The sequence below is a fragment of the Lygodium microphyllum genome, chromosome 19 (genome assembly GCF_053477565.2).
Source record: "Lygodium microphyllum isolate KBCC chromosome 19, Lygodium_microphyllum_v1.1.10, whole genome shotgun sequence".
NCBI lineage: Eukaryota > Viridiplantae > Streptophyta > Polypodiopsida > Schizaeales > Lygodiaceae > Lygodium > Lygodium microphyllum.
Genome location: NC_141153.1, coordinates 129,583,457 through 129,598,334, shown reverse-complemented (window position 1 = coordinate 129,598,334; position 14,878 = coordinate 129,583,457).

Sequence of the window (14,878 nt, the reverse complement as noted above, 5' to 3'; positions counted from 1 at the left end):
AGGAAGGTTGGAGCGAAAATAAGAGTGAGCGTCAGAAAAGGATTAAGTGTCGCCTCGCGAGGGCTTGGTAGGTTCTTGGATACGGAGACAGGACCCGAGGCCGATGCCCCGTTCTCCTTGGGTCACTACGCTCAGCTCCCTCCTTTTTACACACCCAAGTATGGGGGAATAAAACCCTAAAAGAAGAAATGTGCTAAAAGAAAATACTTCTTGATCAGGCTATAGGAGTCCTCGCCTAGTAGGAGCTCCTGGTTGTGTTGTCCTTAGTTAGGTAGGTAGTTCAGACCGCCACTTCGGGCGACCTCTTTGATAGTTCTTTTTAGTTTGGCCATGTCGGAGCAGTTGGTTAGTGACTAGCTTTGGCCCTTCTATCAGATTATGCTAGGCCTACTCCTTGTGGATTTCATGCCTTGGTTTTTTCAGGGGGTAGGGGGAGCATTCTGATGTGTTTTACTATGTATCTATTTTGTATCAGTTTGATTCTTCCTTTGATTGTTTTGTGCAGATCTGTTGTGGGATTCGATGGGCTGAGTCGCCCTATCCCGTGGTCGCCAATGAGAGCGAAGTTTTGAGCCCGCGATGTGCCTAAAATTTGCCAAAAAATCCAAAATTTAGGGGAAAAATATTCGACATCGTAGGCGGTGACTGCAGCTACAACGATTTTAAGCACCAAGTAAAAGACGGCTTTTAAAAGGCGTCTGAGCGACACTTGTGGATTTTTCATAATTTTTTCGACTGCCGTATGGGATGCTGGAAGCTGCCAGTCAGGGCGGGATGACGAGACAGACGCGCACAATTTTTCAGAGGCTGAAACGAAGCGCGGACGCGGAAGAGGCCAAAAATTGGCCAAGATTTGAAAGGGTGGACAAATTTAAGACCAAAGGGGAGGTGCCCTTTAGGACTTTAAATCCCCCCCCCCCCCCACACATCATGATTCTGGGCTGCAAAGAATCCATGGAACCGATAATACCCGGCAACTTCTCCCTCTTTGCTGATTCTATCGTCGGTCTTCGCACGGGATATGGCTATCTGGTCGATGAAGAGATCAGAATCTAGTCTTTCTCTCTCCTCCCTCTCTCTCCCCTCTATGGGCTGTTTATGCGCATCATCTTGAAGGAGGAATCGGGAAGGGGATTGAAGAAAATGGTGATGGAGATTGATGGAGATGCTGAAGATTGATGTGCAGCATTGGATTAACAGCAATGGAGGCTCCATCTACTGGTTATGCAGTCATTTAAGGCATCTTGGGTTTCGTAAAAACACGCTATGACCATTTTTATGAAGAAAATGAAGGATTTTTTATAGTTTATGATGATAATTATATTCTTATTGGATGAAAATTTGTTTGTGTGCTAGTTGCATCATGATTAATTTCTATGTATCAGAAAATCTTCATTTTGCAATGATTTACATGCTCTAATTAATTCTCGTAAACCCGAAATGCGGTTTTTAAGCGGTAAAATGGTAGTTTTTCCGTTTTGGGTAGGTGAAAGGTGTTCCCATGGGGAGAAATGGAAGATAATTTAAATGTTAGTATGCTATAGTGATTGAAACAAGAAAAATCAAAAAATAGAATATTTTATTGCCAAATAAATCAAGAAAATAGAGAAAATAAGGGAAAAAATAGAAATACGGCTCACAAAAATAAGGAAAAATATAATGATTGTTTGTGGATGTATGGTAGTGACAAAGCATGAGGTTTAGCCTCAGTTTTCCCTATATCCTTATCAAAGTTGGTGATTTATCGCTTTTCATACATCAAAACATGACAAAATAAACCTCTACACCTATGCAACTGAAGCAATACCTAAATGTAGGGGGTAGGGATGTTTGAATGGTGTGATTTGTATGCTGATTGTTGCTGATTTTCTCATGCATATCATGACATAGAGTTAGTTGTATTTTAATTAAGAGGATAGTAGCACGAGTGTTGACTTGGTGCTATTCTTACATTGCTGCAACGGGTTAGTGAATAAGCTTTGGAAAGCTTGGTTGTGCACCACATGTTTCTAATTTAAAATCATGTTTGAGCACTTTAGGATCATCCACTTTTGCATGTGCATGTCAACCATGGTATCAGAATACAAAGGACTGGATGCATAGCACCTGTTTTCGATTATGGTCAACCATGGTATCATAATTACAAAGGACTAGATGCATAGCACCTGTTTTCGATTATGATGACCCACGCTTGAGTGAGGAGAGGCAACCTAAGCTATAGGATAGACGTTCTTTCTTGGGGGAAGGGGAATTATTTGGTAAGGACACATCGTAACATGTCCACTAGTATCATCTAGGACATGTCTTAGCAGTCCATCGGAAAGGATGTCTAGAAAGCTCTGCTCGGCACTCCCATGGAATGTTACGAGATTTGAGATCGAGGGCTTCCGTATCTGCCATGTAGCGGAGGTATTCCGGCTGTTCCCACTTAAGATCGACCTGAATTAGGGTTTTCCTGATTGGTCATTTCCTAACAGTAACTAGCGTCGAACCCAAGAGAACTACTTTACGCAGAAACGCCAGGTCTGAAGTGGATTCACACTGCACTTGGTTCAAGGAGAATGAAAAACGAGAGGGATGCAAAGCTCAACCTCTCTACCATAAGGCATAGTCCCATTCCGTTCCCCTAAAACAGCGTAAATCGGGTAAGACATAACTCTAGGTCAACGCTTTTGTTGTTCGTGTCCTTTGATGATCATCCCGCTATTCTTCGAGATTTGAGAAAAGTTCCCGGCCAACCAGGACCACCCAACCGTAGGACGGACCCATGGCTCATCCTCCGCACTTTCATCACTTTGTTTTAGTTATGTAATTATCTAACACATTAGTTGGACATGTAACAATCAGCTTCTTTAATTAATCCGTTAAGCACTGGTTCCTTCATGTAATCTTATCACGTGACACAGAAAAACAATATCAGACAAGTTTTTTATTAACATATCATCATATTTATCTTTGAAATACAAGGAGTTCCGCCCGTAGGCTTGTCCACAATCCACCCCAAGGCTATCTAGCAATCCACAGGGATCACTATTCCAAGTTTCCGCCCGTAGACTAGTATGCGGGCCTCGAGATCCAATCCCGAGTCATGTTAGCCTCTTGTGCACGACCCGGAAGGTGAGGGATTTAGAGCCAGAGCCCCCCTGGCACCCAAGTGTCCTCCTGCTCCAAGTAGCGCTCAAGGAAGAGACCTCTCGCAGCGGGTTCGGGCCACGTTCCCGGCGCAGTCAACAACCCCCTTGGTTAGGGTCAGGCAGGCAGTCGAGGGTAACTGAAGCTCCCTCTCCCTTCAAGCCTTCAACCTGAAGTATAGATATTCATTTAATTTGTAGTTCATAAGTCAAACAATGCTCTAAAATCTCTAGCAAGCACAAACATTTCCTTTGATCATTTTTTTAAATTGTTGGCAAACTGCTAAGGAAGGAATCTTTCCTTCGAATGCATCGAGCACTCGATCCGGGGTGTCTTGCAACTTGGCAAGATCCCTTATATTCTGGGTTAGGACGTACCCTATTAACCCAACTTGGTCAAACCCTAAAGTTCTTGGATACTTCAGTTTCCGATTTTTTACCTTTCTTACTTAGAAGGATATCAAAGTATACATCCTCTTGCAAGATAACTTGCCTAAGGATCCACCATCCTTGTTGCAAGAATTTAGCATTTCTTCTTGTGAATCAATCACAAGACCATATGACTTCGTACTTGCCATGCAAGTCCTGCATCGTACTATGCAATAATGGGGTTACGAAACAATCCGTTTCAATTTCTTTAAGCTGACGTTTGTCAGACCTAGGGTTTCCTAGCTTTATTATTTTCTTTTAAGAAAATCAGGGACAAACCCTAGTTTCTTTTATGTTTACAATTTGCTGACCCTACAATCAGGGAATGTGGGCAAGTATTTAAGGTATAAACGTTTCTTGGATTTTAATTCATTTCAAATGAATATTTCGCAGCATAGGTATTTCTAAGTCTATATTAATTTGGTTAACTTTAGAGGGTAATATCGAGATCACCTCCACATGATTTTTTATCTATGTGACAATTTATTTTTCAATCCTAAACTTTATCGATTTGAGGTTAGGTTAATTCAATTAATCTTCCCTTTTCTTTGCGAACAAACTCATGCTAAATAAGCAACCTTTTCCTTGCTAAGTTAAGCGGTTAGCAACGATAATTTCCTAGAGTTTTATGCATCGTAAGAATCCTTTCATGATTTGCATTTTTCATGTATAAAGCTATTTGAAAAAAAGAAAACTTTTATGCATGATTTATTTTGCAGGTTTCATTAAACTAAATTCCTTCGTTGTGACAACTAAGACAAAATGTATCCTATCCCTAACAATTCACCTTGCATGATTGAATTACAACAATATAAAATTAAGAAGGAAAAACCTGGGTTTGGGGTGAGATATCCACATGGATACCGGGAGATGACCCTCCCGCAGCTACTCCTTGGACTTTCTGAGGAGGCATCGCAGTTGTAGTCCTTCGAACGTGGAAGCAGCTTTACACTCCTTTTCAAAATTCCACCGTCGCTCCCTTGCACGTCAATACTCTTCTTCTCTTTTTCGAGTAGGGGATAATAAGACCTTTAAGGTCTTAGTTTCTTTGGGAGGGAAAGGCTTACAAAGCCTAAGGAAAAGGCCCTATAGGGGTTTATACACGGGGTTTATACACGGGAGGGAAAGGTTTAAATTATGGGATTCCAACACCCATGGGATGAGGGCCTTAAAACACGGGGGGGGAAAGGTGTGTGTGTGTGGTTCCAAAAGGCATAAGAAGGGGGCCTTGGGGACTTTTAGGACATGGGGTAATAATAAGGCTTTTGAAAAATACAATAAGGGGGAGAAAGGCCCTTAAGAGGGTAAAATCGAGAGGGGGTTTAATAAGACTTTCAATGACTTGGATCCTTTGGGGGAATGGGGCTTATGGAACTTCTTTTTTAGAAGCTTCTGGGCATGTGCAATCTATGTGGAAGAGGGGAGATGATAGTTACGTGGAGGGGAAAAATGATGATACCCATGTGGAAACATGGGAAGGGCTAAGGTTTACACACGGGGGGGTGTGGTTCCAAGGGAAAAGGGCTTAAGGGGTAAGAATTTCCTGTGAGGGAATTAAATCCCGGGGGTTGGAAAAGGGTAAAAAAAAACCCTCTAGAGGAGGGCTTAAGAAAGCACAGGAAGGGGGGGTTAGATCCCTCCCCTTAGAAGCTTCCAAGAAGCTTCTTGGAAGCTTTTCTAAGCGGGTTTATAACACGTGGAGGAGAAAGAGGATGTTTTGACGGCGGCTTGCTGGCGGGCAGGGTCAATTGGTGGCCGTGATGGGTCTCGGCAACGCTCCTCCCTCAACCAGCAACTGCAGGCGATGGCCGTGTGTGTGTGTGTGTGAGGTCGTCGAGCTCTCCCTCCCTTTTAGCATTCGGATGGCATTTAGCGTGGACTCCACCCCCTCTCTCGTTTAATCCTGGCGGCGTCCAATTTCTCCTTGAAATTGGCAGCCTCACGGCTCATGGCTCCCCCCTTCCAGCTCCCATGGAGATGGGTTTTATAGGGAGAGGGAGAGGTACCTCCCTCCCTCCACGTGCCATTTGCATGGCATTCACCTTCCTCCTTGGCATCCAGCGTGATGCTGATTCAACCACATTTGCTCATCCATGACCTCCTTTGCAAGGCTTACATGCCCGTGCTTTACTCTCCCTCCTCCAGCACAACCTTCGGCTGGGGAGAAAAAAAAAGATTAAAAGAAATTTTTTTCCATAAATTCTCTCAATTTCCTCTTGACCTCCTCCCAAGAGGAGGTCCACACGGAAATATGCGGTTACAATAAACCATAGTTTCGGTTCTACAAATGGAGATTATGATACATCGTGTTTTAAATTCGCATTGCCCGTGACCCAATGCCAGCTTTGTCGTTTGCCTAGGGATTCACATGGCTTCGTAATATATCTTTAGTAGAAATATTACATTCTCTCCTCCTTAGAGGAATCAAGATGTCCTCATCTCGAGATAAATTGGGGATATTGACTGTGCCTTCATCTATCCAAGTGGCATCCTCTTCAGGATAATCCTTCCATTGGACGAGGCATTCTCTCAGGGTTCTGGATCTTAATTTTCTCTCCCTAACATCTCAGATCCTATCACGCCTTAGTTCAAGGACTCCTTGACTAGGCATTACAATTTGTTGATCGTCAAGTACATGGTTAGGATTAGGTATATACTTTTTCAATAGGCTAATGTGGAATACATTGTGAACCTTTAGGTTCTCAGGAAGTTGCAATTTATAAGCATTAGGTCCTAGGCATTTGAGGATCTTGTATGGCCCACAATACCTTGGACTTAGCTTCTTGCAATCTCCTAAGGATAGAGAACTCTTTTTAGGGCGTACGTGAATGAAGACTATGTCTCCTTCTTGGAAGATCCTTTCTTGATGCTTCAAATCCGCATATGCCTTCTGTCTATCCTTGGCTGCTTGTATGTCCTGTCTTATTGACTTTATTTGGTCATCCATCTCTTCCAACATTAGACTTGAAGCTTCAACCCTTAAGGTTGGATCAGAAAAGTTTAGGGGACTTCGACAGTCATGACCATACAATGTTTGGAAAGGGGTCATCTAAATGCTCTGCTGGTAAGAAGCATTGTATGCAAATTCTACCAAAGGCAAGTATTGAATCCACCTCTTCGGCTCTCGACAGCAGTATGCCCTAAGCATATCTTTGATGACTTGATTTACTCTCTCTGTTTGGCCATCCGTTTGGGGATGGTAGGCGGTGCTAAAACAGAGTTCAGTCCCAATAGCTTCAAAGATAGCTCTCCAGAAGTATGATGTGAAGAGAGAATCATGGTCACTAATGATTCTTCTGGGTAAACCATGTAGCTTGAATATCTCCTTGATAAACAATCTTGCAATGTCTGAGGCTTTATAATTTGTCTTTACTGGAATAAGGTGTGCAACCTTAGTAAGCATGTCAACCACAACCATGATGGAGTTGTATCCTCCCTGGACTTGGGGTAGGCCTACAACAAAATCCATACTAATGAATTCCCATTTCATTTGGGGAATGTCAAGCGGTTGCAGTTTCCCTGGCATCATGACATGTTCAGCTTTGATACGTTGGCAAGACAAACACTCAGTGACATATTTGAGAGCATCACCTTTGAGCCTCTCCCAATCGTAGCTCTTTCTAACTGCATTAAGAGTTTTAGCATAGCCAGGATGTCATGCGAAAGGAGAATCGTGAGCTTCCCACAATATCTTCTACTTAAGTGACTAGCTTGCTGGTATACACAGCCTTGTTCTGTAGTAGACAAGTCCACTATTAATGGAAAATTCATGATACTTAGCCTACAACTTTTGGTTCTACTCCTTGATAGATATCTCCTTTAGCATTGATTGGTAGGCCAAATCATGGCATGCTTCCTCTCTAGCTAACTCAAGTATAGGGTTGTTTGGCATAGATACTTTTGTAGCTAGAGATCTGGCTGTTGATGGATTCTACAAGATTAGGGAATTTAGGAATGCCTTGTGACTAAGTGCATCGGCAACTACATTCTCTTTCCCTGGTCGGTACTTGATTTCAAAGTCATATTCTTCCAACACTTCAATCCACCGACATTGCCTCATGTTGAGCTCGTTCTGGGTAAAGATCCATTTGAGACTCTTATGGTCGGTTACTAGAGTAAACTTGTTACCCAACAGGTAGTGTCTCCAAAGCTTTAGAGCATGGATGACAGCTAGTAATTCTAGATCATGCGTAGCATAGTTCTTTTCATGACTCTTCAATTTCCTTGAAGAGTATGCTACTGGATGACCTTCCTGCATAAGTACACACCCCAAGGCAAGAATGCTAGCATCAGTTACTACCTCGAATTCCTTATTGAGGTTTGGAAGTTTTAGAATAGGTGCTGATACCAAACTTTGCTTCAATCTGTCAAAGCTATTCTGTTCGGGAGTTGACCATGTAATGGAAGTTTGCTTCTTCAATAAGTCCGTCAGAGGTGCTGCAATCAAAGCATAGTTTTTTATGAAAACCCTATACCATCATGTCAATCCAAGAAAGCTACGTATCCCTTTGATGGATACTGGTATTGGCCACTGAAGCACATCTCTGACCTTGGCTGGGTCCACTGATATTTCTTCTACTGATACTATGAATCCTAGATATTCAATCTGACGCTTGAAGAATGCGCACTTCTTCATTTTAGCATACAACTTATGCGACCTCATTGTCTTAAGGACAATCCAAAGTTGAGGTTCATGATCTTCTTCTTGTTTAGAATAGACTAAAGTATCATCGAAGAAGACAAGCACGAAATCATCAAGATATGGCCTAAAGATGTCCTGCATTAACCTATTGAAGGTGGCAGGTGCATTCATAAGCCCGAATGACATAATTAGGAACTCAAAGTGCCTATATCTTGTATTGAAGGCTGTTTTTGGGATATCTTCTTCCTTTATCCTTATCTGATAGTAACCTGACCTGAGATCAATCTTGGAGAATATCTTCACACCCTGAAGGCGATCAAGAAGCTCATCTATTCTAGGAATAGGATACTTGTTCTTGACTATTGATTGATTCAATCCACGGTAATCAATACATAGTCGAAGTGTCCCATCTTTCTTTTTCTGGAATAGTACTGGAGCTCCCCAGGGTGAATTGCTAGGCTGGATGTAGCCCTGATCTAATAGCTGCTTGAGTTGTTCCTTAAGCTCAATTGCTTCTGGTATGGACATTCTGTAAGGTATCTTTGCAATTGGCACAGCTCCTGGTATTAACTTAATCTCATGATCCACTTCTCTTTGAGGCGGGAATTCTGTCAACTCTTCAGGGAATACGTCCACGTATTCCTTTAGCCAAGAAGGTCCTTCATGAGACTCTTACTTCTGATGTAACTTATTGAGTTTGATCAAGTAAACAGGTAATCCTTTTCTGGCTCCTTTTATGATTTGAGATACTTTGGCCAATTGGATTCTTGGCACTCCAGTCTCACCTTGAGTTGTGTCTAATTCCCTTTTAGTGTTTCGAAAGGAAACTTGACCCTTTCCATAGTGAATGTGGGCGTCGTTAGGCTTAAGCCAATCCATTCCGAGTAGACACTCATGGATACCGAAATTCATGACTCTGAATTTGACCGAAGTCTTCTTTCCACCTAGAAAGAATTCCACCTTAGCAGTTTGCCTGGTACAAGTAACCTCACGACCATTTGCCAATTCCACAAGCAGGGTAGGTGCTTCTACTGTGGTTATTTCTAATCTTTTTGTACATGCTGGTGAGATAAAGGAATGTGTACTGCCACAATCAATCAAGGTCTTGAAACCTTTACCTTGATAGTCCGACGGTGCCTGAATCACCGAGAACTGGCGATTCGGCCCTTTCTTGTGTAAAGCGGCATGGACTATCGCTCTTTCGAATTGTGCTTCCATGGTCGGATCTTCTTCTTCTCCTTCTTCGCACATTTGCCTATTAGCAATGCAGGCGGTTCTTCCTCTTCCTTAGGTAGCGGCTCCTTGACCACGGCATGTTCCTTGGAAAGGCGCTTGGCGATGTCCTCCACCAAGCTTGGGACATTGCCTCTTGAAGTGACCGGGTTCGTTGCAGTGGAAACAATGGAGATTTGGGCCATTACTTTGAGTATGAACAAAGTTGTTGACGTTATTCATCCTTGCTTTCTTTCTTTGTCCCTGATTATGACCTTGAGCTCTCTTAATTTGAGGTCTAAATGCTCCTCTGTTCGGGTCATTGTAAGACCAAGATTTGTTACCCCTTGGTCTAGACTGCACCTCCTGAATTATAGGCGCCGCTCGAATGAGTGCATCCTAAAGATCTAATGGACGCATAGATTCAAGGCAGGTATTTACTAGTGGATTTAAACTTGCACAAAATTTGGACACCTGCTGTGTCATGTCCATCTGTGGCGCATACTTTAAAAGTGAGACGAATTTAGAGTAGTATGCGTCAAGAGTGAGTCCCAACTGTTTTAGCTCGTAGAACTCATTCATCTTCTGAGTGCGATATGCAGGTGGCAAGTATCTTCCCTGCACGGCTTTCTTCAGCTTCCCCCAGGTAACGGATCCCTTTGTGATCCCTTAATCCCTACACCATTTCTTCCACCAAAGTCTGGCTTTGCCGGTGAGCTTTAACTTGGCGAGCATAGCCTGATTGGCGGGTGCAGTACCGGCTACTTCGAAGTAATCCTCCATGGATTCAATCCAAATTTCATCATCAGCTTGGAAGAATCTGCCTCTCACGTCAAACTCGGATGGCTTAATTTTCTTGAGAAGAAACTTCTTCTCTTGGATTACAGCAATACTTAATGTAGGAGGCGAATTAGGAACCTGTACCTGGGGTTGTGCCTGAATAAAAGTTTTCTTAACGTTATTATACAATAATCGACGTTAACTTATATTACATCTTCCATTCTGCTATCATGTAACCAATGTAGCTATTTAACTTTTTATCAACTCTTATGCACAATCAGACATAAAAAGAAGTCTTTATTTGTATTTATATGGGCATAGCCCTATTGAATACAACATTTCATGCGATGATAAGGCAATTGCTACATTTAGTTTGGAGAGAACAACGTTGTATTGCATTTATCTACAGGAACTATGTAATAGTAAGGTTTTGGGTCATGGATCTTCATGAATCGATAAGTCATTGGAAGTTCAGGATATCCTTTCCGTTGGAATCCATACTTCTCATGGCGGCCCAACACTTTAATCCTGTCGGTGCGGTTTATACGGGTTACTTCCTCATATACATATGAGTTCATCTCAACCTTCCGACCTTGAATATGTAAAGTTGAATTTACTTGAGCTTCCACAAAAACGAATAGCTTCATGACTTTTAGGTCTTCCAACCACTTGATCCTCTTTAGGTTGGTCTGTAGATAAGCGAACCGGTGGGCGGCTATATAGTAGATTCCTGAAGCACCCGTCCATCTTCGTTCCATGTACAAAGGTGATGGATTATAGATCTGCTCCAGGATGTTCATCATCCCAATCCTTTGTCTATAAAGCGGAGAATGCATTGCATTCATAAACATGCCTCGAAATACCAAGAACTTGTTCCACGCTTCGTAATTTTGCAAGACAGCATTGAAGGTAAGAAAATGTTTGGACAACAACATTTGCTTTGCTTCATTTTATTAAAATTTCATAAAAACAATTCCGTTGTTGGTCGGCTTTGATACCAATTGTAACGTGTCCACTAGTATCATCCAGGACACGCCTTAGCAGTCCATTGGAAAGGATGTCTAGAAATCTCCGCCCGGCACTCCCATGGAATGTTACAGGATTTGCGATGTATGGCTTCCGCATCTGCCACGTAGTGGAGGTATTACGGCCGTTCCCACTTAGGATGGACCTGAATTAGGGTTTTCCTGATTGGTCATTTCCTAACGGCAACTAGCGTCGGACCCAAGCGAACTACTTTACGCAGAAAGTCCAGGTCTAAAGCGGATTCACGCTGCACTTGGTTCAAGGAGAATGGGAAATGAGAGGGATGCAAAGCTCAACCTCTCTGCCATAAGGCATAGTCCCATTCCGTTCCCCTAAAACAGCGTAAATCCGGTAAGACATAACTCTAGGTCAACGCTTTTGTTGTCTATCCTTTGACCATCATCCCGCTATTCTTCGAGATTTGAGAAAAGTTCCCGGCCAATCGGGACTACCCAACCATAGGACGGACCCATGGCTTATCCTCCACACTTTCCTTAGTTTGTTTTAATTATGTAATTATCTAACACATTAGTTGGAGATGTAACAATTAGCTTCTTTAATTAATCCGTTAAGCACTGGTTCATTCACCTAATCTTATCACGCGACATAGAAAAACAATATCAAACAAGTTCTTTATTAACATATCATCATATTTATCTTTGAAATACAAGGAGTTCCGCCCGTAGGCTTGCCCACAATCCGCCCAAAGGCTATCCAACAATCCACAGGGATTACTATTCGAAGTTTTCGCCCGTAGACTAGTATGACGGTCTCGAGATCCAATCCCGAGTCACATTACCCTCTTGTGCAGGACTCGGAAGGTGAGGGATTTACAGCCAGAGCCCCCCTTGGCAACCAAGCATCCTCTTGCTCCAAGTAGCACTCAATGGAGAGACCTCTTGTGGCAAGTTCGGTCCAACGTTCCCAGCGCGGTCAACAACCCCCTTGGTTAGGGTCAGGCAGGCAGTCGGGGGTAACTGAAGCTGCCTCTCCCTTCAGGCCTTCAACCGAAAGTATAGATATTTATTTAATTTGTAGTTCATAAGTCAAACAGTGCTCTAAAATCTCTAGCAAGCACAAACATTTCCTTTGATCATTTTTTTAAATTGTTGGCAAACTGCTAAGGAAGGAATCTTTCCTTCGAATGCATCCAGCACTCGATCCGGGATGTCTTGCAACTTGGCAAGATCCCTTATATTCTGGGTTAGGGCGTACCCTATTAACCCAACTTGGTCAAACCCTAAAGTTCATTGGATACTTCAGTTTCCGGTTTTTGACCTTCCTTACTTAGAAGGATATCAAAGTATACATCCTCTTGCAAGATAACTTGCGTAAGGATCCACCATCCTTGTTGCGAGAATTTAGCATTTCTTCTTGTGAATCAATCACAAGACCATATGACATCATACTTGCCGCGCAAGTCCTGCATCGTACTGTGCGATAATGGAGTTATGAAACAATCCGTTTCAATTTCTTTAAGCTCACGTTTGTCAGACCTAGGGTTTCTTAGCTTTATTATTTTCTTTTAAGAAACTCAAGGACAAACCCTAGTTTCTTTTACGTTTACAATTTGATGACCCTACAATTAGGGAATGTGGGCAAGTATTTAAGGTATAAATGTTTCTTGGATTTTAATTTATTTCAAATGAATATTTCGCAGCATAGGTATTTCTAAGTCTATATTAATTTGGTTAACTTTAGAGGGTAATATCGAGATCACCTCCGCATGATTTGTTATCTATGTGTCAATTTATTTTTCAATCCTAAACTTTATCGATTTGAGGTTAGGTTAATTCAATTAATCTTCCCTTTTCTTTGCGAACAAACTCATGCTAAATAAGCAACCTTTTCCTTGCTAAGTTAAGCGGTTAGCAACGATAAATTCCTAGAGTTTTATGCATCGTAAGAATCCTTTCATGATTTGCATTTTTCATGCATAAAGCTATTTGAAAAAAAAAATACTTTTATGCATGATTTATTTTGCAGGTTTCATTAAACTAAAATCCTTCGTTGTGACAACTAAGACAAAATATATCCTATCCCTAACAATTCATCTTGCACGATTGAATTACAACGATATAAAATTCGTAAGCCAGAATGACATAACTAGGAACTCAAAGCGTCCATATCTTGTGTTGAAGGCTGTCTTTGGGATATCTTCTTCCTTGATCCTTATCTGATAGTAACCAGATCTGAGGTCAATTTTGGAAAAGATCTTCGCACCCTAGAGGCGATCAAGAAGCTCATCTATTCTAGGAATAGGGTACTTATTCTTGACAGTTGATTGATTCAACCCTCTGTAATGAATACATAGTCGAAGCGTTCCATCTTTCTTTTTCTGGAACAGTATTGGAGCTCCCCATGGTGAACTACTAGGACGGATGTAGCTCTGATAGTAGTTGGTTGAGTTGTTCCTTCAGCTCAATTGCTTCCGGTATGGACATTCTATACGATCTCTATGCAATTGATATAGCTCCTGGTACTAGCTTGATCTCATGATCCACTTCTCTTTGAGGTGGGAGTTCTGTCAACTCTTTAGGAAATACGTCTACGTATTCCTTTAGCCATGAAGGTCCTTCACTAGACTCCTGCTTCCGATCTAACTTATTGAGCTTAATCAAGTAGACAGGTAGTCCCTTTCTGACTCCCTTTATAATCCGAGATGCCTTGGCCAATTGAATTTTTGGCACTCCAGCCTCACCTTGAGTTGAGACTAAATCTCCTTCAGAGTTCCGAAAGGAAATTTGGCCCTTTGCACAATGAATGTGGGTGTCATTTGGGCTAAGCCAATCCATTCCGAGTGGACACTCATGGATACCTAGATTCATGACTCTAAATTTAACCGAAGTCATCTTTCCTCCCAGAAAGAATTCTACCTTAGCAGTTTGCCTGGTACAAGAAACCTCACGACCATTTGCCATTTGTACAAGTAAGATAGGTGCTTCTATTGTGGCTATTCCTAATCTTTTTGCACAAGCTGGTGTGATAAAGGAATGTGTACTGCCATAATCAATTAAGATCTTGAAACCTTTACCTTGATAGTCCGACGGTGTCTGAATCATCGAGAACTGGCGATTCGGCCCTTTCTTGTGAAGAGCGGCATGGACTATCACCCTTTCAAACTCTGCTTCCATGGTCGGATCTTCTTCCTCTTTGCACATTTGCCTATTGGCAACAGAGGCGCTTCTTCCTCTGCCTCGGGTAGCGGCTCCCTGACCACGGCCAGTTCCTTGGAAAGGTGCTTGGAGATGTCCTCCTCCAAGCTTGGGACATTGCCTCTTGAAATGATGAGGCTCGTTGCAGTGGAAATAACGGAGGTTTCGGCCATCACTTTGAGTAGAAACAAAGTTGTTGACATTATTAGTTCTTGCTTTCTTTCTTTGTCCCTGATTTTGACCTTGAACTCTCTTCATTTGAGGGTTAAATGTTCCTCTATTCGGGTCATTATAAGACCAAGTTTTATTACCTCTTGGTCTAGCCTGCACCTCCTGAATTATAGGGGCAACTCGAATGAGTGCATCCTGAAGATCTGATGGGCGCATAGATTTGAGACAGGTATTCACTGGTAGATTTAAACCAGCACAAAATTTTGACACCTGCTCTGTCATGTTCATCTGTGGCGCATACTTAAGAAGTGAGACGAATTTAGAGTAGTATG